The sequence below is a fragment of the Aythya marila genome, assembly GCF_965140915.1.
Source record: "Aythya marila genome assembly, chromosome: 13".
In the NCBI taxonomy this organism is placed as follows: Eukaryota; Metazoa; Chordata; class Aves; order Anseriformes; family Anatidae; genus Aythya; species Aythya marila.
In genome coordinates, this window is record NC_139054.1 from 13,347,547 (window position 1) to 13,371,273 (window position 23,727).

Below are 23,727 nucleotides of genomic sequence, written 5' to 3' on the forward strand. Positions count from 1 at the left end.
CTGAAGTGAAGGGCTTGGCTTTTTAATACAATTTATATTTATGAGAAACTAATATAAGATGGTTTTACATTTTCAAAGTACTATAGCTAATATAAGATCATGAAAATAGTGATGGTCAGATTTGTCAGGATTTGGTCAGAAATTATGCGAGCAGAAACTGAACAGCTGTAGGACTTGGATCCTAATTTTGCAAAATACTTCAGTATTGACTTAATTTTGTGGGCAGGGCTGTTGTCCTGTGTTTAGTCCCAAAGTCTGAAGAATGTTACTGAGTGTTGATCGAGGGTACAAGTATCTAATATGCTGTGTTGTGTAAAACACAGCATCTGGTTGTGAAGTTTTGTAATTAAGTCATTCAAAATTAAGTGGTTTGCAAGAAAACAAATCCATTTGAATCCTTAGGTTGTTTTTTTGTTTGTTTGTTTGTTTGTTTAATTTCATAACAATTTCAACTTCATAGAACTGAAGGCTCTGCATGTGTATAGCGATGTTTTTATTCTTCCATTCCGGTTCAAGAAAAATACAAAAGAAACAATATTTGAATCCCTACTTCAAATTGCTCACTGGCAAGTAAGTTTTCCCTGGTATAAATCAAGTTATTGTCAGAATTCACTTTTCTCAAATGTCAAGGTCAGCTAGAGGTTTGTAAAATTGTTCATGCCAAGAGAAACTAACGAACCAGTTAAGAGACTGATAGAGAAGTTTGGCTCTGAATATGTTGGTTAATCACCTGAGAGCCCACTAAATATGATTTTGATTACTTTCTTGACTTTATTTCTGTGTTTAATTTGAATAAATGTGAGTCACACAAAATAATTTTGCTACAAGACACATCTCGGAGTCCTCTTGGAACCTTTTTTAGTTTTATGTTAAATATAGACTAACTAGCGTGCAGAATAATCACAGCAGTTGCTACACAGGTATTTTACACACATTGATATAGATGTAGCATAAAAATGGAGTACACACTGTACTTTAAGTAAGCTACTCAAGTGAATGGATAGCTCCAGGCGGACTTTGAAAATGTTATGAGGTGACTATTTTCCGAAGGTTAGCACCCAAAATGCTGCCATAGCTCTTAAAACTTCACTGCCACGTGTTGGCATTGAGAGGAATGTGTGTTCAGTCAAGGGCACCCATGGAAACTTCATCAACTCAGAGCTTTGTAGATCCAACAGACCCTCATGGGGCAAGGAGCAGGCAGCATTGTTGGTAAGAGCAGGGTCCTCTCCAGAGCCTGGAATACCTGAGGGCTCTTTCCTTGGCTCACTCAGTCTCCCAGATTTATTTTCAGTTCTCTGTAATCACCTTGAAGTGTCTTCTTGAGTTGTTTGAACTTCACTGACTTACTGGAGAGGTAACACAAGATCTGCAAAGGCTGTTTTCCTGATAAAAACCTTAAAGACTGGGCTGTTTCCTCTCCTGCTGTACCGCACTCCAATCCTCTCAATTTTCACCAGCGCACAGCAAAATCACAGGCTCTGTTTTCAGCGCCACGCTCCCCTTGCCAGCTCATGAAAAAAAAGTTCCCTTTTCCTCTTCCAAATCCAGCTTTATTCCTCCCTTCTCAGGAAGGGGAATTGAGGTTTTAAGTCAGTAGCCTTGTACATCTACTATGAAGGGATGGCAGAGGCAAGTGGCGTAATGCTGTTGGCAACTCAAATACACTCCTCCCAGAGCAAGCCTCTGGCACTGCTTTTCTGACTCCATGGATGGAGGTGCTGAAGTTTTCCAGAAGTACTTAAATTTCCACTGACTGCAGTAGCCCGAACTGCCAGGCCATTCAAAGCCTTGCAAAAGGAATCATTTAAATAAACACGCAATCTGACCTCCCAGAGGAGGGCTGATAATTAAGCACTAATTTGAGCAACATTTTAAAAGCCATTATGGATTTTATTTGCAGATCAGCAACTGCTTAAATGGATGGCTTTAGGGCATGAGAGTTGTGCTCATCATTTTTAAATGCATAAGATGTTTTCCTTGGGCAGCTGTGCTTGGACACTTCTTGGTTGCGTTTTGGAGAGCTGAAGGAGTAACAGGTTCAATGCAAGCCTGGTTTTGCAACATGGATATATTTTAATCAGGGCTCAATTGCTGACAGTGTAATGAAACGTGCAGATTTCTCATTTCTTTCACTCATCAGGAATGTAAGTGGTGAAATTGAAATGGATAATTAGACCTTACAGCAAAACAAAAGAACTTCTGGTAGAAAAGCAAGTGGAGCCCATTTCCCAGTGACATTCTGCTGTATCCCACAACTCTGCTTGATGCCTTAGATATAAAAAAACAAACAAACAAACAAACAAAAAAAACTAACAACAGCAAAACAGGACTGAAAAAACTGTGGCTGAGTTCCTGAGAGCCCTGAGTGCCGTTGCCTGCAAGTGATGAACTGCCTGATTTGTGCAGTGCTAGCAAGAACGCTCGGGGAAGAGTTAGCATCCGAAGGAAAACACAATAACACTTTAAATCTTGGCCTTGGCTAAGTGGCAGCCTGCATTAATATATAATGGTATGGGCTAAATCAAGCACCATAAATATAGAGGACTAGCTAATGTTGGCTCCACGTGGATCCAGAGCAACTGAAATATTTTCTACTGGGAAAAAGCCTGAACGGGAGAAGCCAGCTTGGTCCTGGAAGACACACAACACCTGCTTATATAAACACAAACTACTGGCTTTTGCCTAGAATAAAATGTGCCTCGTTTATTTTCAAATTACTCTATAATTATGATAGAAAAAATGAAGAGGAGTGTGTCTGTATTATACTGGACATCTATGAACTCTAAGTCAGGCAAGGCTACAGCTGGTGCTGTACTTTCCTGTGTTTTGAAGTTAGGAGCTCAGATTTTGGGGCTATCAGTAATTTCCATTAGTGAGTCATCCTCTTCATCTTCAGCACTTTTTGGCAGTGATGGTGATGCTGAGACTGAGCATCATGCATGGTCGTGTGTTAAGCAGGAGGGCAGGAGCCTGAGTGTGGGTTTGTACCTGAGCTGTGCATTCAGCTGGACCTAGAGCTTGTGGTAAGCTGTTCGGAGGTTACCACAAGCACTTCTCTTGTGATGGAGGGTGCGCAGGTTGGATTACATGCTTGACAACACGTGCAAGAGCGTGTGATGTTTTCTTGCTGATAAAGGGATGGTTGGACAAACAGTCCCCAGTGATGACCCACTGCAGAAACCCCAAGGAAGGGGGATTACTGGATGGAAAAAGCACGCGCAAGATCAAACAGGCACGTATCGCATGGCTTGGTACAAGATACTACACCGCATCTGCTGAGCAAGGGCTGGGGTTATGGGGCAGCTCCAGTCTCTGTGGGAAAGGTGCAGACCATGCGAGACAACCGAATTTTCTGCAAACATTGAAGCATAACATTGGTATTAACCTCTGTCAGGCTTCCAAATACACCCAGGTTGCCTGCCTCTCCCTGGCTAGCAGGGAGTGACTCATGCCGTGACCCAATTTGGCCTATTTGGGACCCAGCCAATTCCCCAGCTGCCTCCTGTTGAAGTAGCTCTGCTTGAGCAGCGGCAGCTGGGAGCCTGGGTAGTTGTTGAGGAATGCGTGCTGGGCTGCAGTCCCTCTTTCTAGGGCGTGCTGCTTGTGCTGGCTGCTCTGCCCTACCCCGTTTTAGTGGTATTTGGGGACTCCTGGCTCTCCAGATGACCTGGGGTGCTGTAAGCTTGCGAGCTGTCACCCTTCAGCACAGCTCCTCCAGACTAGCTCAGCTGGCAGCATCCAGCCCGTTGAGCCCATGGAGAGGGAGAGGATGAGATCTGTCTCCAAAAATACATGTGGCCCAAGGAGGGAAGTGATGCAGAAAGCCTGGTTCATGGTGGTTGAGCTCAGGGTGCACAAGCTGTGTCTCTCCAGCAGTTTCTGTGAGCTGGCCTCAGGGATCCAGGAGCTTGTTGTGCTCCTCCCCAGGGCAGCTGGGCTGGTGCCTGCCACAGCCTTAGGGTGGGCTCCAGCCCCCATCCATGCGGGGGGGGGCTTCTGTGCCCTCTCTGCCTGCCGGGGGGGGCTCTCAGCCTTTTCTCTCTGGGAAGGTGCTGGCACAAGCCCTGCAAAGCCTTCCTGTTATCACCCTCTCTGGCTGTGCGTCTGGAGTGATTTCAGTTGCAAAGAGAGAGACGGTGGAGATCTTGGAGTTTAATTCAAGATTTTCATCCAGAAGTAACGAGGTAATTATCCTTCTAAATCTGTGTGTTGTGACGAGGCAGAAAACAATTTAGAGTCAAGCAGGGGTCATTGACTTGCTTTATTCTTGTTCCAGAATGCCGAAATGTAAATGATTACACTAACAGTGTGTCAAGGTTGTCAGTAAGCATGGAAACATGTCATGTATCTGTCCTGCCTGGAATGAAGACTTCACTTCTGTGTGCTTGGAATTCAGCATGTTAAAAAGCAGTAGGCAGGATGAAAAGGAAATAGCAGCTCCTTGCATTGTCCAGTGCCCTCTGGCTGAGAACAGTTTCCTTTACTACCAGTATCCTTAATAACCGCAACAAAAAAAAGCTGTGCAGGTAAACATGTAATTGGGGGTTGGTTTTGCACCAGCAGGAGGTGGGCTTTAGGCAAATTGTGGCTGCTGTGCCTTGGCACCAGGGCCAAGGTGGCACTTGTGAAGCTACCCCAGAGGAGCACCAGTGCTGGGAAGTCCGTCAGGACCATGGGCCAGGGCCTGGGTCTTGCTTCTGAGGTTGCTTCCTCTCATTTCAATAGCTCTTCCTACAAAAATGAAGTTAACTAGACTTTCCCTACTACATACCTGCAGTGAGAAAGCAGCTGTAGAGATGCCAAGAAGAATCTGGGAGAAAATTGAAATGTGTGCTATTTTTTCCTCCCTGTTTTCCAATAGATGGAGGCATTCTTCATCTAGCACTATAAACTGCTAAGCCTCTAGGTCATAAACAAGAGAAATAGTTTAAATAATAAAATGCTGGGAGGGACGTGCGTGTCAGCACCTGGAAGCTGTGCGGGCTTGGCAATAGCTCTTTTCGATCAGATGTCTCCATTGAGCTCCTGAGCCTCCCTGCAGCGTGCAGGTAGCAAATTGGTACTGATGGCAGCTTAATGAGCCCGGCCAGGAGAAACCAATGCCTGCCATCGCAGCTGGGAACAAATCAATTAATGGGGCTGGCCTGGGGAGAAGCAGGTGCTGTAGGGTGGGCAGCCTGGGCTGTGCTGTTCTCTGTTTGCCCCATCCGCTTCTGGGGCCCCTGTACGCTCTGTCCCATGGTGGGCATGGGGAAGGGCTGCTCCTGTCTCCTGCAGCAGCCCTGCAGAAGGTGTGAGGCTGGGGAAAGATGGCAGCAAGGCAGGTGAGCTGGTGGAGTAAGGGGAAAGGCCATGTGAAGAAAATGAGGATGTATTTGTGCCTATAAAATATGATATGGTTGGCTGTGAAGCAGCTAACCCTGGGAGAGGATTCAGAAGGATTAAGGAAAAAAAAGGCATATAACATCACTTGCCTTGCCATGGAAACACAGGGTGTGTGTTTGTTTTCTCTCCGTAGTGGTGTTATTTATTTGGGAAGTTACATGGGTGGCTGCAAAGAATTTCTTCGCATGTGCCTGTCTAGGGGAGGCTTGTGAATGCCCTTGGAAATAACCTTCCTGTCTTGTTGATTTGACAGTAGTGTATCTGAGGCTTTTCAGGACTCATAATGGACAAAACATACCAAACTATGGAAACAAATTTTACTAAGTCCCAAGGTCGAGTCGAAGTGCTACTGCAGTTTGCACCGAGCTGTTGCTCTGGTTTTACAAGCGATTGCCCCCTGATACCTAGAGCCTCTCCTTTGCTTTCATCCAGAGCAGATGCCGCTCCCTCAGGGTGCAGGGAGAGGAGACTGCAACTATAACCTCAAGGCCAAAGTCCTCAACAAGCAAATTTTCAAGCTCCAGGGTGTAATGACTTAACCCTTAATGTACTTATTATGACTTAGGGCTTTTTGCTATGCCCCATAGCAGGAGCTGGCAGGCTCCGACGAGCACAGAGAACTGGATATCAGTGAGCAGAGGTGTTGGGGATGGGGTAGCACTAGCTTAGAGGTATTCTCCTGTTTCTGTAGCTAGATCTTCTGCTCCTGTACTCTCAAATGAGCAGAGTACTGATTCACAGCCCTGTGTCATCCACAGCTACTTTTCATGCTGCGATCAGAAGGAGAGTGGGCAGAGGTTCAGGGCTTCACAACCAGGCTTTGCTTTAGAGATGCAGTCTCTTATTTAGACAAGGAACTGAGAACCAGAACCCAAAAATAAACAGCTTTTATCCTTTCATGTCTTTGCAGCTCAGATTTTTTTTTCCTCCAAAACAAACATTCTCTCCTACATGTAAACACTGACATTTCTTTCAATAAATTTCCAGCAGAGGTTTGAAATAGCTGTCTTTGTAGAAAGCCACATTAATTGAATAATTTCTGCTTTTGACAGGCATTTGAAGATAGAAACTTGTCTGTGAACAGAGTACCCACGGTTTTGCAGTAATAAATCAGTACTTCGAGGAACTAAAATCTCAAGAGTTCATTCTTTTTAGTGCTCCATTTATGCTCCAGTTCATATTTATACCGCAAACGACAGGTTTGTGCTTAAGGAATGTGCAAGTTGTATTTGTGTATGGGAAAGCATCGACACTTAGGAGTTGTGTAGAGCAAGTAGGAAATGAAACCCTAAGCCCCAGGGAAGCAAAGTTTGAAGGAATGTTTTAGAGTGGGGTACATGTTCAATCATAACTGTTTTGCAAATCAAAATACCCAGAAAAGCTTCAGTTTAAGACAGAGCTGGTTGTTGTTTGTCACATCAGTCAAAGCCACCCACTTATACCTGGCTGAAGCTACGTGGTTCAGTTACAGCTCCACAGAAATGTGGGCCAAGTGGATCAGCCACCAAACTGTTCTGGGGCAGGCTTTTGGCTGTAAGGGCTTTGTCCTCCCCAGTGTATGTGAGGTGTGCGGCCACTCCAGGCTTCTTAGGCTAAGCCTGCCTAGTCCCAGCAGTTATTCTGATTATTAGGTTTGGGCAGCTTTGTAAAAAAAACAAACAAACAAACAAAAAAAACTTCCCTGTGATGTTACATTGTGAAGCATGCTGATTTGCTTTTTGTTTTATAAGATTAAAATATCCTCTATATCTCTTTTCATATTTCCTTCAAGTCAGGCTGGAATTCCCAAGCTTCTCTTTCCCTCTCTCGCTGTTGTAACCAAAAAGAATTAAATTTTGTCCAGTCTAACAACCGTGACCTTTTCAATCTCATGCGCTTGTATTGAATTTCATCTGAGCTAGGGACTTTTCTTCCGGCATCCAGAAAAATCTCTTTGCCCTACAAATAACTTTCACAAATGCAGAAGCCGGTCACTAATCAGAAGGGAGAAATGCCTGGAGCTTTGAGACTCGCTGTTCAGCTGGTGGCTGTCCACACGTGCACTGCTGCTAAGGGTGTCTGGAAGGAGATTGTATGCAACCAGTCCCTTCTGACACAGGGATGTCTGGGGCAGGGAGGGTCTCTGATCAGCAGAGGTTGAGCAGCACTTAATTTGTTCCTATTGTTCTTTCAGCAGAGGCACCAGGCACTGTGATCAAACACCGGGCTGTTGGACCGAGATGAAAGGTGTCTGCTTCTAACTTCGTTGGCTAACAACGCGGCTCCTCAAAATGGAGCCAAGTCCCCTGACCCAGGGGTGAAGGTGAGGAGATGCCCTTGGGTCCTTTGTCACCAAGTGTCCTCGTGGAGCACACCCTGCAGTGAGCCCATGAGGACGGAGTGGGGGCTGCCTCCGCTCTGGTCTGGAAGCAAGGTGTTTGCTGCGGAGCCTGAATTGTACCAGGGTGAGAGAGGGAATGAGCTAATATAATGCTCAGCTGGTGGGCAGCTAGTCTGGCAGGGGGGAAATGAAGGCAGCAGAGATGCCCCTTCTGTCCTAAGCAGGCTGGGATGCTCTGTGTTTATGGTTTTTGTGAGTTTGTAGCCTCACGCAGCAAAAATGACTAGTTCTTGCGAGAAGCAAGCCATATGTTGCTGCATATGGCTGAAACATCTGCATACATACCCAGGGATCTGATAGATGTGGGCAGCTTCTGTTACAAATCTAGCAGTGAAGGAATTATCTTTTGGATTTATCCATTTATTTGTTTATTTTTAATCTCTAAGGCCTTAATAATATAGTGGGTAAAGCTCTTTCAGGCAAGTTGTTCTCCTGGCTTTGTCTTGATGGGATTTCATGAAACCTGCAGTGAGAAGTGCATATGGAAGGTATTGACAGCTGTTTGTCCAGGAGCTACCAGTGCTCCAGCCACCTCTAGCGATGTTTGAAGGCTGAATGAATTGTCCAAAGCTCTTCCATAAACTGCTACTACCAAGCAAGCAGCAAAAAGGAAGCAATAGGTAGGACACAACCTAAAATCATTCAATCTAACAGATATTTTTGCATCTTCCATCATCATTTTTGTCCAAGGCTGATTCCCATGATATATTATTTCTTCATATTGTACTGCAGTGCACAGTGCATCCGGTGGTTATATTGTTAAAGTAAGGAGTTTGATAGGATTACAAAAGAGGTGAACAAAAAATATCTGTAGTCATAGTAGCTCAGATGCATTGGGATAAAGCCTGCTGGTCCTTGTGCTCAGAGATGTCCACTGACAGTACAGGACTCTTGGAGAAGTGGCAGCAGAGGATCTGTTGTTTGTAGGTGGAAATTTTTCTGTTTTTGTCAAAGTTACGGGGTTTTCATGAAGGAATTTATAAGGGACCAGAGATACTGATTCTTTGTTGTGTTCATACAGTACCCAGTGCAAGGCAATACCTCATCCTGGCAAATGGAAAGGGTAAATACCACAAATCAGTGAATGAAGTGATGTTTATGTGGTTCGCAGCTGAGGTAGGAAGGAGCTCCTGAGGAGCCCTATCACGGAGATCTGAATCATGAAGTACTTTTTCTAAGCACGTAGAAATGCAAGAAGACTGACCTCCTTCAGTTGTATTTGTGGTGCAAAATTCTCGATCACGTGTAAATTCCCCCAAACTTTTAAGCAGATGGTAGCTTTAGGCAGATGGTGGAGGTGGATAGGGGGTGAAGAGATGGAAAATCATCTGACAAAGCAAATGAAGGAACCGATTGAACTAGTCCTCAAATATAAACATATTCCAGGCAGCGTTCTGCAAACCTCCTTTCATCATCCTACGGAGGGTGGACTACTGATGGGGTGAGGCATATGGAAGGTGGGGGAAGGTGAGTCACCGCGCTTCGTTCACGGCTTGTGCTGCTGCTTCTTCACCTGCATCCTCCCAGTTCCCACATGCAAGGAAAGGGGGTGATAACACACGTGGACCTAGTGGGAATGTCTAAAGGTGGCTGCCCACAGTGTGCTGTTACTTTCTCTAGCCTACAAAAAGGCCACCTGGCAAAAAGCTGGTGGTGCATGAGGGCAAGGCTGTGTTTCTGCTGCTCTGGGAGGCTGCCCAGCTACCTCCTGAACAGCACTTCTGCAAAAGTGTTGAAGGCACGTGTCTGTGCCATTTTAATGCTCCAGCAGAGCTCCTCAGCGTTACGCCTGACAGGGGAATGATTGAATGTATTTCAGCACATCAGAGAGTTGACTACCCATACAGGCATCGCACCCAAACCTCTCCAACTCGCTGTATTGTTTCAAGACAGCTATAATTAGGTATAATAACTGCAATCAGAATTAAAGCTCCTCATAATGGAGATACTTGCTTCTTAATTCAGAATTAAAATAGTCTGTTTCAGTATTGGATAAACACTTCAGAGAAATCAATGAGAAATATATTGTACAAACATTTGATTTGTGGATGGTCTTGGGTGGAAACTACTGGGGGGGAGAGAAAGGAGCCCAGATTGAAGCCCTGTGCTTCAAAACAACATGAGCTAGGAAATAATGTAATCTGTTCATTCAGTGTTGCTTGTAACCTGCTATTATGTGTAAGAGAACATATGATTCCTGCAGAAGGTTTCTTGGATGGCAGAAATTCCTAAATACTATTTTAATTATCTTGTGCCAATAGCTTAGCATTTGTGGAAGGTATCATCTAATTAAACTAGAATTTTTAAGTACCAGACAGCCTGAAGACCAGTAATAAGAAACCAAGATCTGTCTGTATTGCAGATGGGATGTGCTACTCTAATAGTGTGGCTTTAGGCAATATTTAATTGAGTAGTTAAAATATCTTTTCCAGGCAGGAAAATAAGTTACCGCTCATCTCTCCAATTTATTTTAGCTACACGTTGTTTACTGAGGGAGTGTAGGGCTTCCCCAAATACGTCCAGGATGATTTGTTCTCCCTGTACATCATAAACCCATCACTTCATCGAGAATGGTTTCTATGTATGTGGGCGATGGGGTTATATATAGCTGCAGCTGTGCTCTCCCTCCTTCAAAGGATACGCTGCTGGTCAGTGTAGTGGGATTACAGAGATCCAGTCTTTCAGTCCTGCTAGACTTTGCTGTGGGCAAATAGATATGTTTAAAAAAATACATGTAATATATATATATATTAAAATGCAGGAGAACTGCTGTTTGAGAATTCTGCAGCCAGATCTGGAGGGTATGTCCGCCAGGGCTGTGCAGTTTGCCTGAAAAGCTTTTCCAAGCTCTGGGACAGCCTGAAAATCTTCAGTTTAACCCACAGCTTTTTGTAGCTTGTGATTATCTAGAGAAATTTTCAGTTCTCAGTCTGTTATTCCTCTAGTTGCCCCAAATCAGCCAAATACGCACACAGAAATACACAGTATTGTCTGGTACATGGGAGCAGAACTTAAACCATTAGTGGAAAATTTCAGTTAAATATATAGGCTCCACGTGATTGTAGATCTCCAAGCTGTACTTTTTCCACAGTCAAGTGTCCACATCCGATCGTGGCCACGTGTGTTAGCTTCAGTGCCTTATGCTGGCTGCAGGAGCACAGCGGATATTTGATCCGGCATTAAGTCTTCTGGGACAAAGTCACTCCTCGGAAAGTCCTGAGCAGATCTGAGCCAGTCGTCTGGGTTGGTGCCAGGCTGGTGTTTTGTGTCCTGTGGCTGTCATGTTTTTGATTGAATGCTTTGGGCCTAAAAACTGATTCTTCCCATCTTGCAGAACCTCAGCCTGCCCGAATCCTCCGCGACTTGTGAATATTTGTGAAGATAATAACACATCTGTGTGTCTGGCAGAGTGCTGGACTTGGTCTGTCCATTCCCAGAGAAATTCACAGCTTGCTTTCCACTTGGCCAGTTCTCCTACCTGCCGTGGGCTGACTGAGATAACTATATTCCCCCTGGGCAGCCTAGAAATCTGCTGAAATTCTGGTGGGAAGGGGAGGGTGGAGCACTTCTAGGTGTGCACACAGCTGTTAGAGCCTTTCCTCCCTAAGTGCTTTGTAGGGCAGGAAGATCTTGTAGTTATTGGAGTGTTCTGACACCTGAGAGTAACTTCAGGGACTAGAGAAAATGGCTTTTAAAATTCTAGGTGGTCTATTTTTCCCCTTGGTAAAAGTACTTTGTTAAAAAGCTAATAAAAGGTTGCTTTAATGAGTATGGATGCTTTCATCATATTGCCCAGAAACTCCACGGGCTGTCTGAGAAGATGTCTTCAGGGGAAAACACTAACTGGAAAAGCAGACGGTGCAAAGCTTACGTCTCCGAAATGTTTCTCTCCAGACACATTCATCAGAGTGCTTCTGAGCTGTGGAAATGCAGTGAAGTTGGCACAAGGCCGGGAAAGCCGCGCTTGGTCTGAGTTTTCATCTGCGCTGATCCCTTCAGCGATCACAGGGACGAGCCGGGTGACAGCTGAGCTGCTTCGCACTTGCCTGGAGGTGTTGAACCTGGTGCAGAGACAGGTCCCTTTCAAGGGGCGAGGAAAATCTGTTTATCTGCTGAAAGGTCAGAGCCTCGGATGTGACTGAAGTCCCAGCGGAGGCTCTTTTGCCGCAGGCCTGCTCTATGGGCAGGAGTTATCCCCTTCTGTTCTCCTGCTCTGGCAGCCAGCTCCTCTGCCTGTGACCTCGACCTTCCTTGCTTTTAACCAGACTTTGTGAGCCCTCCCGTGAGGGAGATGTTCATTTCTCTTCATCGGTTCCTCATTTTCAGCCCTGCAAGTGCTTGGCTACGATGGAGCAGACTTCATGAGGCAGTGCCTCCGGGCTGAGGTCTGGGACCCTCACGCAGGAAGGGGTGAGGAAGCAGCCTCACCAAGCAGAGGGTTTCAGGCCAGAGGCAGCTTCATCATCCTTTTAGAGTCCAAGTGAGCAAAAGTGGGTTCATCTGCTGTGGGGAATTCCCCTCTGCCAGCGCCGGTGCATCTGCTGTGGGAGTTGGCGCTTTCCTAAGCCCTAAATGAAGGTGTGATGGAAACGGCGCGTGTTTCTGCAGTGGCACTTTTATTTTTAAAGTGAGTGAGCCTAGCTGCTTTCTAGGCTGCCTGGAACATAAATTTAGTACATGGTGTCTGAAAGCATTTTACTAGCCAGCTCCTTTTCAACAAGCCAGTCTCTCTTAGCCCAGTTTAAGGGTCGGCCTTACAAGCCAAAGTACAGGTGTGGGACACGAGCAGTGAGGACTAAGCACCCATGACTGTAAATCAGCAATAAATTCAATCTCCATATGTATTTTATTGCACATCCATAAATGATGTTTCACATTAGCATTACAGAAACACTAAATACTCACTATTTCTACATTTTCTTTAATTAAAATGTATTTAACACCTGGGCGCAGGTCAAGATTGGATTCTGGTGATTTGTTGCTTGCAGTGGTGAGTACTTATTTCAGCTCTTGTGCATGCTGCCTGACTGTAACATGAGGATTGTTTTATTTGTCTGGGCTTAAATTTGGTGGCTGAAATGTTTCTTTATAAAATAATAATAATAATAATAATTTTTTGCTAGCTAAGCCTTGACTTCAGAAGTGCTTTTCCTTTGTCTCTCAGATTCTTCCTTTAGGATGGAGTACCCTGCTGTTGCCTGCAATAGGCTGCTCGTTAGAACGACATCCTGATAGCAATGGGCACAGATCTATTTCTTCTCCTGTGCTTTCTGGCTGGGCTGCTCCAAAGGCTGATGGATTTGGGAGCAGCTCAGATGCAATTCAGTTTTTGTAATGAGGAGCAAAGTTTGCTGGAAAGGTAGCACTTATCCCCCTCCATCAGTTAAAGCCAGAACAGATGAAAGCTGGATGAGGATGTCGTTAACAGGTGGGGGAGAGCTGCTCCCCCCAGAAACCTTAGGGATTGAAGGGAGCAGCAGGAGGAAAGATAGCAAGGTAAGTGGCGACATTGTCCTCTCCGTAGCCAAGCCCTTCAGAATGTCCCAAAAACCCTGTGAAGTACAGGCTCCCAGGCTTTGGCCAACACATGCTCCTTCCAGCAAGTTCCCTCTCACCTGTGCAGCACCAGCAGGCTGATGTGAGTTATTTTAGAAGTGAATTATTTTAGAAATCCAGTTTAGGAGCTCTACTGGAGATACTGGCTTGTGGAAGCTGAGCTTGAGTGGGTGGCTGTGACTGCCGACAGAGCTCCAGTGCAGAAACACAACCGTGCTGAAGAGCTCTTAGTTACACAACAAAGAAGCATCACACAAACTTCAGCCTCTTGTCTCTTGTGTAAAAGAACATGAGGAAAGCAGTGATTTTGTGGATATTTGTGATTTTGTGATTTTTTTTTTTTTGGTGAAAAATCCAAATCATAGGCGGGGTCTGCCCCATCTCTCTCCTCTCTGAATCTCTTGGGTGATGGCTTAGGGCTTCTTGAGGAAAAATAGTGAAGCATTATCAAACCAGAAAAGCAATGCAACTTTTTAATAGATCCACACCAAAGGCATTGCTTCTTTGTGCCTGCTCCTCAGTGTCCTCTGCTCTAGCTCTTGTATCCTCTGCTCTAGTTCTTGCTCTGTATCTTTAGCTGTTCTTGTCATCGTGCTGTCTCACACCCCGGCTCTGTGTGCTGCTTATGCTCACACCTCCTGTTGTCGAGTGGCACTTAAAAAGTCTGTGTAGCAACACAACTTATTTTATTAAGTTTTATTAAGTTTTAGGACCGTGTTTTATGCTCTGAAGGAACACTTTCTTCACATAAATGCTTTGACATTTTTATAGAAATGGCTATAACTGTGTTATTTCATGTGGGGAGGAATTTATTAAGCCTGGATCTGGATCTCATTTTTATGCTATGCAAATGAGTAATAACAAGCCTTCTTCATTACCAGCTCAGTGCTTAGGCCATGGCTATTAAATTCCCACCTTCCCTTCAGTGTGCTGCTATCAGACTGCCACATTAGGCTGCAGCCTCATCAGAATTCATAAAACCAGCCCAGCCTTGTGTTGGGGTACAAGGCTGCAAAATTATAACCTGAGCAGCAGAACACGGTATTTCTTTGCCTATTGAGAGGAGCAATCCAAGGTATTTCAGAGCATGATGGGTTGAACAAGGGATGACACCACCTTGATTACTTAGGATTATGAAAAAATCCACAACAGCCATATGGTGGGGGAAAGCATAAAGGTCCGGGCATCTCACTGTTCTGGTCTGATCACATGTCAAGCAGAAACACCCTGGTTTTTGTAGTCCCCAGAGTAGCTGCCATTGCACGCCACTATTAACATGTTTGGCAGATGGATCATCAGTGGTCTTTATGGGTTTTAAACTACACAGATGCAAGATGAGGATCTAAAACCCATCTTTCTCTCCCATAGGTGATTTCACTCTCCAGAGACTGACTCTCTTTATCCCAATTAATTTGAGATTAGACTTTAGAGTTTGGGGACTTCAGAATTTATGTCCCAGAAACAGAGCCTATTTCTCCCCAGTCGGGGATGATGACCTCAACCACTAAAACAGAACAAATGGGCTGGGCAGAGTAAATGAAGAGCATAAATGGGTTGCTGCTCTGGCTTCTGTGGGCTCTGAAAATACCAGTTGAGTCAAGTCCTGAAGGTGAGAAAAGTAAGAGGAACATCTTATGTGTGTATGGGGGTGGGATTTTGTGTGGGCTAAGCACCAAATGTTCGGCCTCTTGTGGATCCAGCCCTGCTGGTCTGCAGTGATGTGCTGAGCGATAAAATACATATCCAAGGGAGTTCCTAGGCGTGGTTTTGTGAGAGAAAGAGAGAAGAGAAGAGAAGAGAAAGGCCTTCCCGTGAGCTGCATTTTCTTCACAGGGGAGAGCTATCAGCGCTCTTCCCGGAGCAATTCCAGGAACTGTAATTATGGTTTTGTGTATCACAGGAGAAGTGTGTTCATACCTGACCTGGTGTCTGGGGAGATGAGACGTTCTGTCTTGGGAAATTGTCACCTACCGTCTGGCTGCTCTCACATTTCTGTCTGCGCACACATTTCCCCTGCAGTGTGGTCACAGTAACCTGCCAATATTCACCTGAGGCAACTGCAGTCTGTTCTGCTTTCGTGGCCTTTAGGTCAGACTCTGGCTGGTCAAATAGAGCTAATGCTAGTGGGACAGATTCTTCAGATCTCAGGCTGTAATTTCCATAACATGGCATTATGTTTAAAATAATAATAAAAAATTGTATTGCAGCAAAACCCACGGATTATTTAGATAGAGAGCAATCACCTGTACTAAAGCCTAGACTGGATATTAGCACCAACATCCCCTGCTGTCCCTAAACCCGTGCACAACCTTCTATCAGCATCCTGCAGCCGCAGCTGTAAAGCTGTAGTACCTCGAAAAGGGGATGCTGGATTATAAAACATGGCATAATTAAGCTAACTTTTTTTTTTTTTTTCCCCCTTAACAGCCAGAAAATAATTTTTTTTTTTTTTTTTGAAGAAACGTGCAGCCTGCCTCCAGAATGAGCCTCGAAACGGTGCAAGGCAGGTAAGTGCCCCCCGGCCGTTCATTCCCTGCTGAGCAGCACCATCTAGAGGCTGAGCCGAGCTGAGCTGGGCTGAGCCGGGCTCTGGGGACAGGGGCAGCCCGCACAGGACCCGCTGTGTTGGGGACAGGGCTGCGGGGAGCGGCTGCATCCCCTGCTCCGCTCTTGGGTCCGCCGACAAAAGCGGGGCTCAGGGAGGAGCTGCAGGCATCGCTGCCAGCCCGAGGGAAAGAAATCCCCTCTGATGCTTGGCTGTACAAAAGAAGCAGGTACTAAAAGCATACAATATCTGAATGCCTAGCTTTGGGATGCCAAAATGCAAGCCCAGTCCTTCTGCTCCTGACTTGCTGAAGAGTCTGGAGAGTGCTGATATGATTCAGCACCGATGGCCTTCAAAGCAGGGGAAAAGCAGCTCCAGCCCAGGTGCCACTGACAGGGTGTTTGCTAATACCATGTACTCAGAAACAGGTCAATAGCACAGTGGGAATTCAAGCCTGGGAATTCAAGGCTCAGAGTTAACCTCCACCTCATCAGGCTGTATCTCCCTGTGCCATCACCCATTGCCAATTTTGCACAAATTGTAGTTTTATATAAGAAAACACGAGATTTTATTTGCAGTCCCTGAGGATTTCCAGTGTCTCAGCTTTGGTTTGTAACCTGCTTGCTGTCCCTCTCGAAGACTTGCGGCGGTGCTGGCAGAAGGGAGCCCCCAGCCGAGTGCTGGCCCGTGGCTTTCTCCCACTGACCCTTGCAAACCCCCGAGAGCAGAGGTTTCACCATAGCTCTTAGGACAACCTGTTCCTGTGCTGCGTAACCCCCCCAGCAGATAGTATTACATCCAGGAATTGCCTCAGTCCCTGGGGTATTCAACAGCAGTTTTAGTTCTGTAGCCAGATAGCAGATTTGAGGTCATGCATCAGCATTTACGCCAGTTCTTTCTGTCTGTGTGCCTCTCCACTTTTCCCTCTCTCGCTTTGTTCCCATAAGCTTTTAGTTGCTTCTCCTCAGACCGGTGTCAGAGGTTCCTCCTGTTCCTGGTGGCTGCAACTCGTCCTTTCGAACACAGCAGTGTGTTTGCTAGTTGCTGCTCTGATGGGAAAGATCACAGTTTCACCATGGCAGAGAAAGGAACACCCTGATCCTTAATCAAGTTCCCTGATAACCACAGTTACATCACACTTCTCTCCATTTTTCGGTGTATCAGATTAATTTTTGAATGGGACCTTCTAAATTGAAGAAGAATTGACAAAAAAAAAAAAAAAAAAAAAGATTTTTTTCCTCTGGGTACAGCGCTTCCCATGTCTTAATAGGAGATTTCATGAAATGCCCATCAAAGGCCAAATTCCTACTGGCCTCAGCAGAACCACTAACAAGCAAAGGAAAGGATGGGGAGAGAAACACTTCCCTTAAACAAAGAGGCATAAGATTCAATGAAATGTATTATTTATTTAGAAAATGATTGCCATATCACAGGCAGGCATCAGTGAAACAGAAGCATCCGTCATCTAGCCTTAGGCTACCACTGAGCTCATGCTCAGATTGCTGTGTCCTGTACACGGTGTGCTCTGTGTGTGCCATTCGCTGCTGCCTTTGCAGCCTCTCAGCACAGATGTGGTTCTTTTGGGAAGATTTTTGTATTTTACATTTTCTAACCTGTTTAATGCCTAACTTAGTGCCTGCAGTTTTTACCAGGAGGGGTTGATAAAGCCATGTTTGACACAGCAGCAAGTGGATAACTACCTCTGGGCCATTTCCACTACTTAAGAAGTCAGTTCAGCTGCAGATCAGGGAGAAGGGATAATGATCTTTTGCTGTCCTGGTGAAATTTTTGGCAGAGGGAACGGCATGTTTTCTCATTTTCATGGGGATGACAGGAGTGTGTGCCTGTGTGGGGAGGGAACTCGTGGAGCAGAGGTGTGAGGTAATGGAAGAAGTTACGATAGTAGAAAGCAAAGAAAATCTTGCCCAGACTTCTGCATCTGAAGGTCCTCTGAGGCTCCCTGATCTTCATCACCTTCTCAAAACATGCAGGTCCCTACACGCATGCCAGTTACAGAGGCAGCACTGATGCCTTTGCCTGTGTGTGGATACTGAGAAGACTGGAGGTGATGAGAAGTCTTCACTCAGAAGGAGGGGTTCTCATGTTGGAGGGAAAGGCTGAGAATTACCAGCCTCTGCAACAGGCAGGCTGCCTCTCCCCTTTTGATGTCACCCTGCAACCATATCCCTTACAGCCAGGGTTTGTGGAGTGTTTTCCCTCACTGCCTGCTAGAGAGCTGCTCCAACGATCCCTGCCTGTCCCTGTGGCTGCCAAGGGGTCTCCAGTAGTGGGCTTGGCAGCTTTTGTCCTTTGTTAGTTTATGCTGAAGATCTGAAGTCTATAAATTCTGAACTCCTCTGAAAGCTTCAGTTGTCTTACCATGCGAGATTTAAAGACTGTGACTTGCTTCTCTAGTGAGGCCTCAGAGGAGCCATGGGCAGGGCTTTCATGTGTCCTGGGAGAGCATCGCTGAGCCCAGTGCACAGGGAAGCTGATGACTTCCTCCTATCTCTCTGGCTCACCAGCCCTAACTTGGCTCTCATAGATTTATCTGTCTCCAGATGGGAAGATCTCCAAATCCCCAGCTTTTCATGTTCCACATCCTTCCTGTGGTTAAAAACCAAACAGATGCATACTTGTCCTCTACACCACGCAGTCATAGATTTGCCATCATTTGGAACAAGGGCACATTATAAGTCACTACAAGCGTAGAATCAAACCTTCCCTGCAGATACTTGACTACACGGTTGTACAGTGGCTACTGCTGAGTGACACGTGCTATGTTTGCCTTTTCCCAGGAACAAAGTGGTTGCCTGTGCTCTGGTTAAAGCAAAACATTTAGCTGGAGAGCCCTGGGAAGCAACTGAGGACAAGCTGTTGATTCACTCTGCAGCATCTTCCTGGTGAGTTGCTCCTCCTTGCACCCAGCAGGAAAGCTGGGCAAAGACAGAGGCCTGACTTGCACCTCTCCATCCTTATTGATGGAAAAACTATGAGCTGCACTACTCAGTTAAATACAAACCATTGTGGCCTCCTTTGAGTAGTATTCGTTCACCTGGAAGCCAAACAGAGGCTCTGGCCGGACCCAAATATCTTTTGGGTGAGTACTGGATCAGAACAAATAACTCCTGTCAGTGTAGCTGACCTTGGAGAATTTTATTAGCTAATTAAGATGCCACACGCAAAGGGCAGATTGAAACTACAGTCTCAGTTAAAATTTAGCTACTCTCTTAATTGAGTTGAAGAAGTCTGGCTTACATCCTAAGCTGTTGGCATCCTGTATTGCTATAAGAATATTACCAATCATTTTATTGGAGAATGCAAATAATATCAGTGTCATACTGATGGATGGCCTAGCATGTAACAGGATAGGGGAAAAGCTGGTAATTTTATAAAATTGTATAAATTCTGCGGTGGGTTTGGCCCAGCGTACTGGATCTCTGCAGTGTTTTCCAGGACACAGGATGAACAGGGACCGTTTGCTTTGTCAGTTCCAATGAAAATAAAATAGAGATTTTTCAGGAGCAGGGAGAAGGAAAAGCAATTTTCCTGTAATTGATGTTGTGAAGCTCATCAGAGATCCTCCACTCTGAAGACTGTTTCAGAAAATAAATGACAGATTTTAAAATCCTCCCACATTGTGCATTTGTATAGTAGTATCACTAATTGTTGTGATAGATTATTTACTCCTGAACACTATCTTTCTTACATGTGCATGTGCTTGTCTGTATCTATCCATCTTTCTAAAGCAGCCTTTCTGCTTAGCTTAAAAGTCTTATGGTTCACCTGAAGCCAAAGAAGTATTTAGCTGAATTATGTTGCTCCATTAAGACCTGTTCAAAGATCTCTAGTCTCACAGACTCACAATACTTGGATAAAGAATTCCCAAGCTGTTTATAAAAAGATAGTAAGAGGTCTGCTGCAAGCTGGTTGGAGTCAGAACTTGTGTTTTTTAACTCAATTGGAAGGAATTTTGGACTTTGAGAGTTTTTCCTAATCAAAACGAAGACTACGTTTCATAAATTGGTTTATATTCAGAACAGAGAATTTGCATTCATGTAACTCAGTAGGCTTTGGAAGTACTGTTACCGCTATACTGTCCTTTCAAGGACTTCACATTAAAAGTCGCTGATGTGATTGTATTATTATTACAGGTCTGCAAAGAGCACAGACCTGGGGAGGGGAAGATTTTTCAACCACTGTGCATTTGTGCATATGAATAATGGTAACAATTATACTTTCACTCCCCTTCTCAGCCATTCCTGATGGACTACAATCACAGCACTGAGATGTAATTTTTGGTTCATCATTCCCCTCTTAGAGCCATCAGGCTGATCAGGTAACCTTTTCAAGTACTTGAGGATTTTTTATTTGTTTCTGACTCTGCAAGACAATGGTAAAATGCGGTCCAGTTCTTTGCTGAAATAATGGGTTGGATCTCTAGGGCGAGCTCCGAAGCAGGTGGGGAGCCGTGAATCTCCCCACATCAGCAGTGGTATTGGGACAGAAAGTTAACAGCATCACCCTTTTGTCATCTGACTGCATGCAATGGGTGAAGAGACTGTAACATAACAGCTTGGCTAGGCCGACAGTCTGGCAGCAGAAATCACTCTGTGACAGAAGGAAAGCCATGTGGGTATGGCCATAATCCAACCCTGCTACACAAGACCTTTTCCCTCTTATTTTCCACTAATAATATCAATTTCGAAGCTGAAGGGGAATGGTTCACACTTCTGAAGGACTCATTGGAGATCTGGACTCTTCCTGCTGCTTCTGGGCTCACCTGTAAGCGAGACACGGCTGTGATCCTGCCACGGAGGAAGTCTTTTGAAGGAAAAGGGCTGTCATGCCAGAGCAACACAGTATGGGCTGAGCTAATAAGTATAAAGTCTTACGGTTCCCATTGCATAAAACAACATCATACAAACAACACACATAGAGTAATGACTATGAGTAGACATTACTCAAGCCATAAACCCTGCACACATTTCCATACTCTATAAAACGTCTCTAGAACTGGCCAGGAAACAGCCATCATACAGGGGAAAAAGGCAGCTGTCCCCTGTATGACTGGTCCCCAGTCCTAGCACGTTCCTCAGAGCAGGCTGCCCAGATAGGCCTTGAATATCTCCAGAGAAGCAGACTCCACAACCTCCCTAGGCAGCCTGTTCCAATGCTCCGTCACCTTCACCGTGAAGAAGTTCTTTCGCATGTCAGTGTGGAACCTCCTGTGCTCTAACTTGCAGCCTTTGCCCCTTGTCCTATCCCCACAAACCACTGAGAAGAGGTTGGCTACATCCTTCTGTCCCCCACCCCTCAGATATTTACATACACTGAGGAGATCCCCTCTCAGTCTTCTCTTCTCCAGGCTGAACAGACCCAGGTCTCTCAGCCTTTCTTCATAGGGAAGATGCTCCAGGCACCGTATCATCTTTGTGGCCCTCTGCTGGACTCTTTTCAGGAGATCCCTGTCTTTTTTGTACCAGGGAGCCCGGAACTGGACACAGTACTCCAGGTGAGGCCTGACCAGGGCAGAGTAGAGGGGGAGGATCACCTGCTGGCCACGCTCCTTTTAATGCACGCCAGGATCCCATTAGCCCTCTTGGCCACAAGGGCACAGTGCTGGCTCATGGTCAACCTGTCGTCCACCAGGACCCCCAGGTCCTTCTCCTCAGAGCTCCTCTCCAGCAGGTTGTCCCCCAGCCTGTACTGATACTTCGGGTTGTTCCTTCCCAGGTGCAGGACTCTACACTTGCTCTTATTAAATCTCATTTGGTTTCTTCCTGCCCATCTCTCCAGCCGATCCAGGTCTCGCTGAATGGCAGCACAGCCTTCTGGTGTGTCAGCCACTCCTCCCAGCTTTGTGTCATCGGTGTACTTGCTGAGGGCAGACACTATTCCCTCATCAAGGTCGTTGATGAAGACGTTGAACAAGACCGGACCCAGCACTGACCCCTGGGGAACACCGCTAGTCACAGGTCTGCAGCTGGACTCTGCTCTGCTGATCACCACTCTCTGAGCTCGGCCAGTCAGCCAGTTCCCAACCCACCTTGCCGTCCACTCATCTATCCCACACTTTCTCAGCTTTGCTAGTAGGATGTCATGGGAGGCAGTATCGAAAGCGTTGCTAAAGTCAAGGTAGATGACATCCACTGCTCTTCCCCCATCTACCCAGCTGGTGATGCCATTATAGAAGGCAACAAGTTTGGTCGAGCACAACTTCCCATTGGTGAATCCATGCTGACTACTCCTCATAACCTTCTTCTCTTCCAATTGCTTGGAGATGGCATCCGAAACAAGCTGCTCCAATACCTTTCCAGGGACAGAGGTGAGACTGACTGGCCTGTAGTTTCCCGGATCCTCCTTCCAGCCCTTCTTGAAGACCAGAGTGACATTGGCATTGGCTATCCTCCACTCTTCAGGCACCTCACCCGCATTTCGTAGACCATCCTCTTTCTTTTGATCTTATTGATGAGCTCCTTGCTCATCCACGCAGGTTTCCTGCCCCCCTTCCCTGATTTCCTACTCATAGAGATGCACCGATCCTGAGCTTGGAAGAAGTGCTGCTTAAATGTAGCCCAGCTCTCACAAGCACCCTTGCCTTCTAGCAGCCTATCCCATGAGATTCTCCCAAGCAGGTCCCAGAAGAGGTCGAAGTTAGCTCTTTGGAAGTCCAGGGTAGCAATCCTGCTTTTAGCCTTACTTTCTTTGCCTAGTTCCATCTGGAACTCCACCATCTCATGGTCACTGCATCCCAAGCTGCCCCCAACCTTCACATCCCTAACAAGGCCATCCCTGTTGGTAAGAACAAGGTCCAGGAGCACCCCCCGCCTTGTCAGCTCCTCCATCACCTGTGTCAGAAAATTGTCCTCAACAATTGAGTTATGTGTGGCAGGGACAGTGGGAATCCCCTGTGTGATGTCTGATGTCCCCTGTATGCTGCCAGAAAACAGCTGCCTTTTCCAGGTTGTTTGCATTTGTGGAGTGGGGGACCCCATTTAATGTTTGTTGCACAACCCAGTGCAATTTATACGGATGGATCCCTCTTCCAGCCCTGGGCCACATCCTGCCCTGCCTAGCAGCGGCTGTGCCAACCCTGGAACCCGCTCTGCTAGTGTAAGAAATTGCCTGGCTCTATTTGTTCAAGCCAACGTCTTGCTTCCAGTGTTGCCTACGAACACTGCAAGGAGCAGCAGGCTTTCCTGGGCTGCCTGCTGGGAGCTGGAGCTGCCTGGCTGTGCCTGCTGGGTGCCTGCAGAGCGCTGCTTGAGGCAGCCCAAAGCCACTCGGGGCCAGCTGGCAGAGACAGGGTGTGGGTGACTTCAGGGAGAGCTCGTGCCTGTGCCTCAGCACTAATTGCTTCTCTGGTAGAGGGGCAGGGAAATCCCCCAGAGAATCTCAGACAGCGGAGATAAACACCTAACACAGGGTAAACACAGATGGCTGGGCTATTGCTTCCGTGCCTCGGTGGTTGGGGTATAAAGATAGAAAAGTCTGCATTTTTTGCTGCTTTTTCCAGGCAATTGGAGCAGCCCAGTTGTACTGTCTTGGCTGGAGATTTTTTACTTTGAAATCATATGGATTACCTAGAAAAATGATCTCCACTTCATGATAAAATCCTTTTGCCAAAGGTGAAGAGGCTTGTGGTCTGTCTCAGCTGAACAATACTGTCAATTTTTATCGAATACTCTACAGTGAAAGTAGTTGTGACTTTTTTTGTGTGCTCACGTGATCAAGTTACAGACAATAAACAGATTTTTACCCGGCCTCAAGCTCAGAGGTAAACCCTGGATGTGCTGAGGGGGGCAAACAAACCCAGCCCTGCAAGGCTCTGCAGTTGAACTCAGTGCCGAGTGTC

The 23,727-nt window shown here is 46.0% G+C and overlaps 1 protein-coding gene across 3 annotated transcripts in view; it reads left to right on the forward strand.

Moving 5' to 3' along the window:
- PASD1 (PAS domain containing repressor 1) overlaps nt 1-23,727 on the forward strand; it is a gene marked incomplete at its 3' end in the record, with an annotated part of 190,762 nt that overhangs the window by 58,657 nt on the left and 108,378 nt on the right. For all 3 annotated transcript variants that reach the window (XM_082771233.1, XM_082771231.1, XM_082771232.1), the window contains one exon: nt 7,562-7,690. The remainder of the gene's footprint in view (nt 1-7,561; nt 7,691-23,727) is intronic.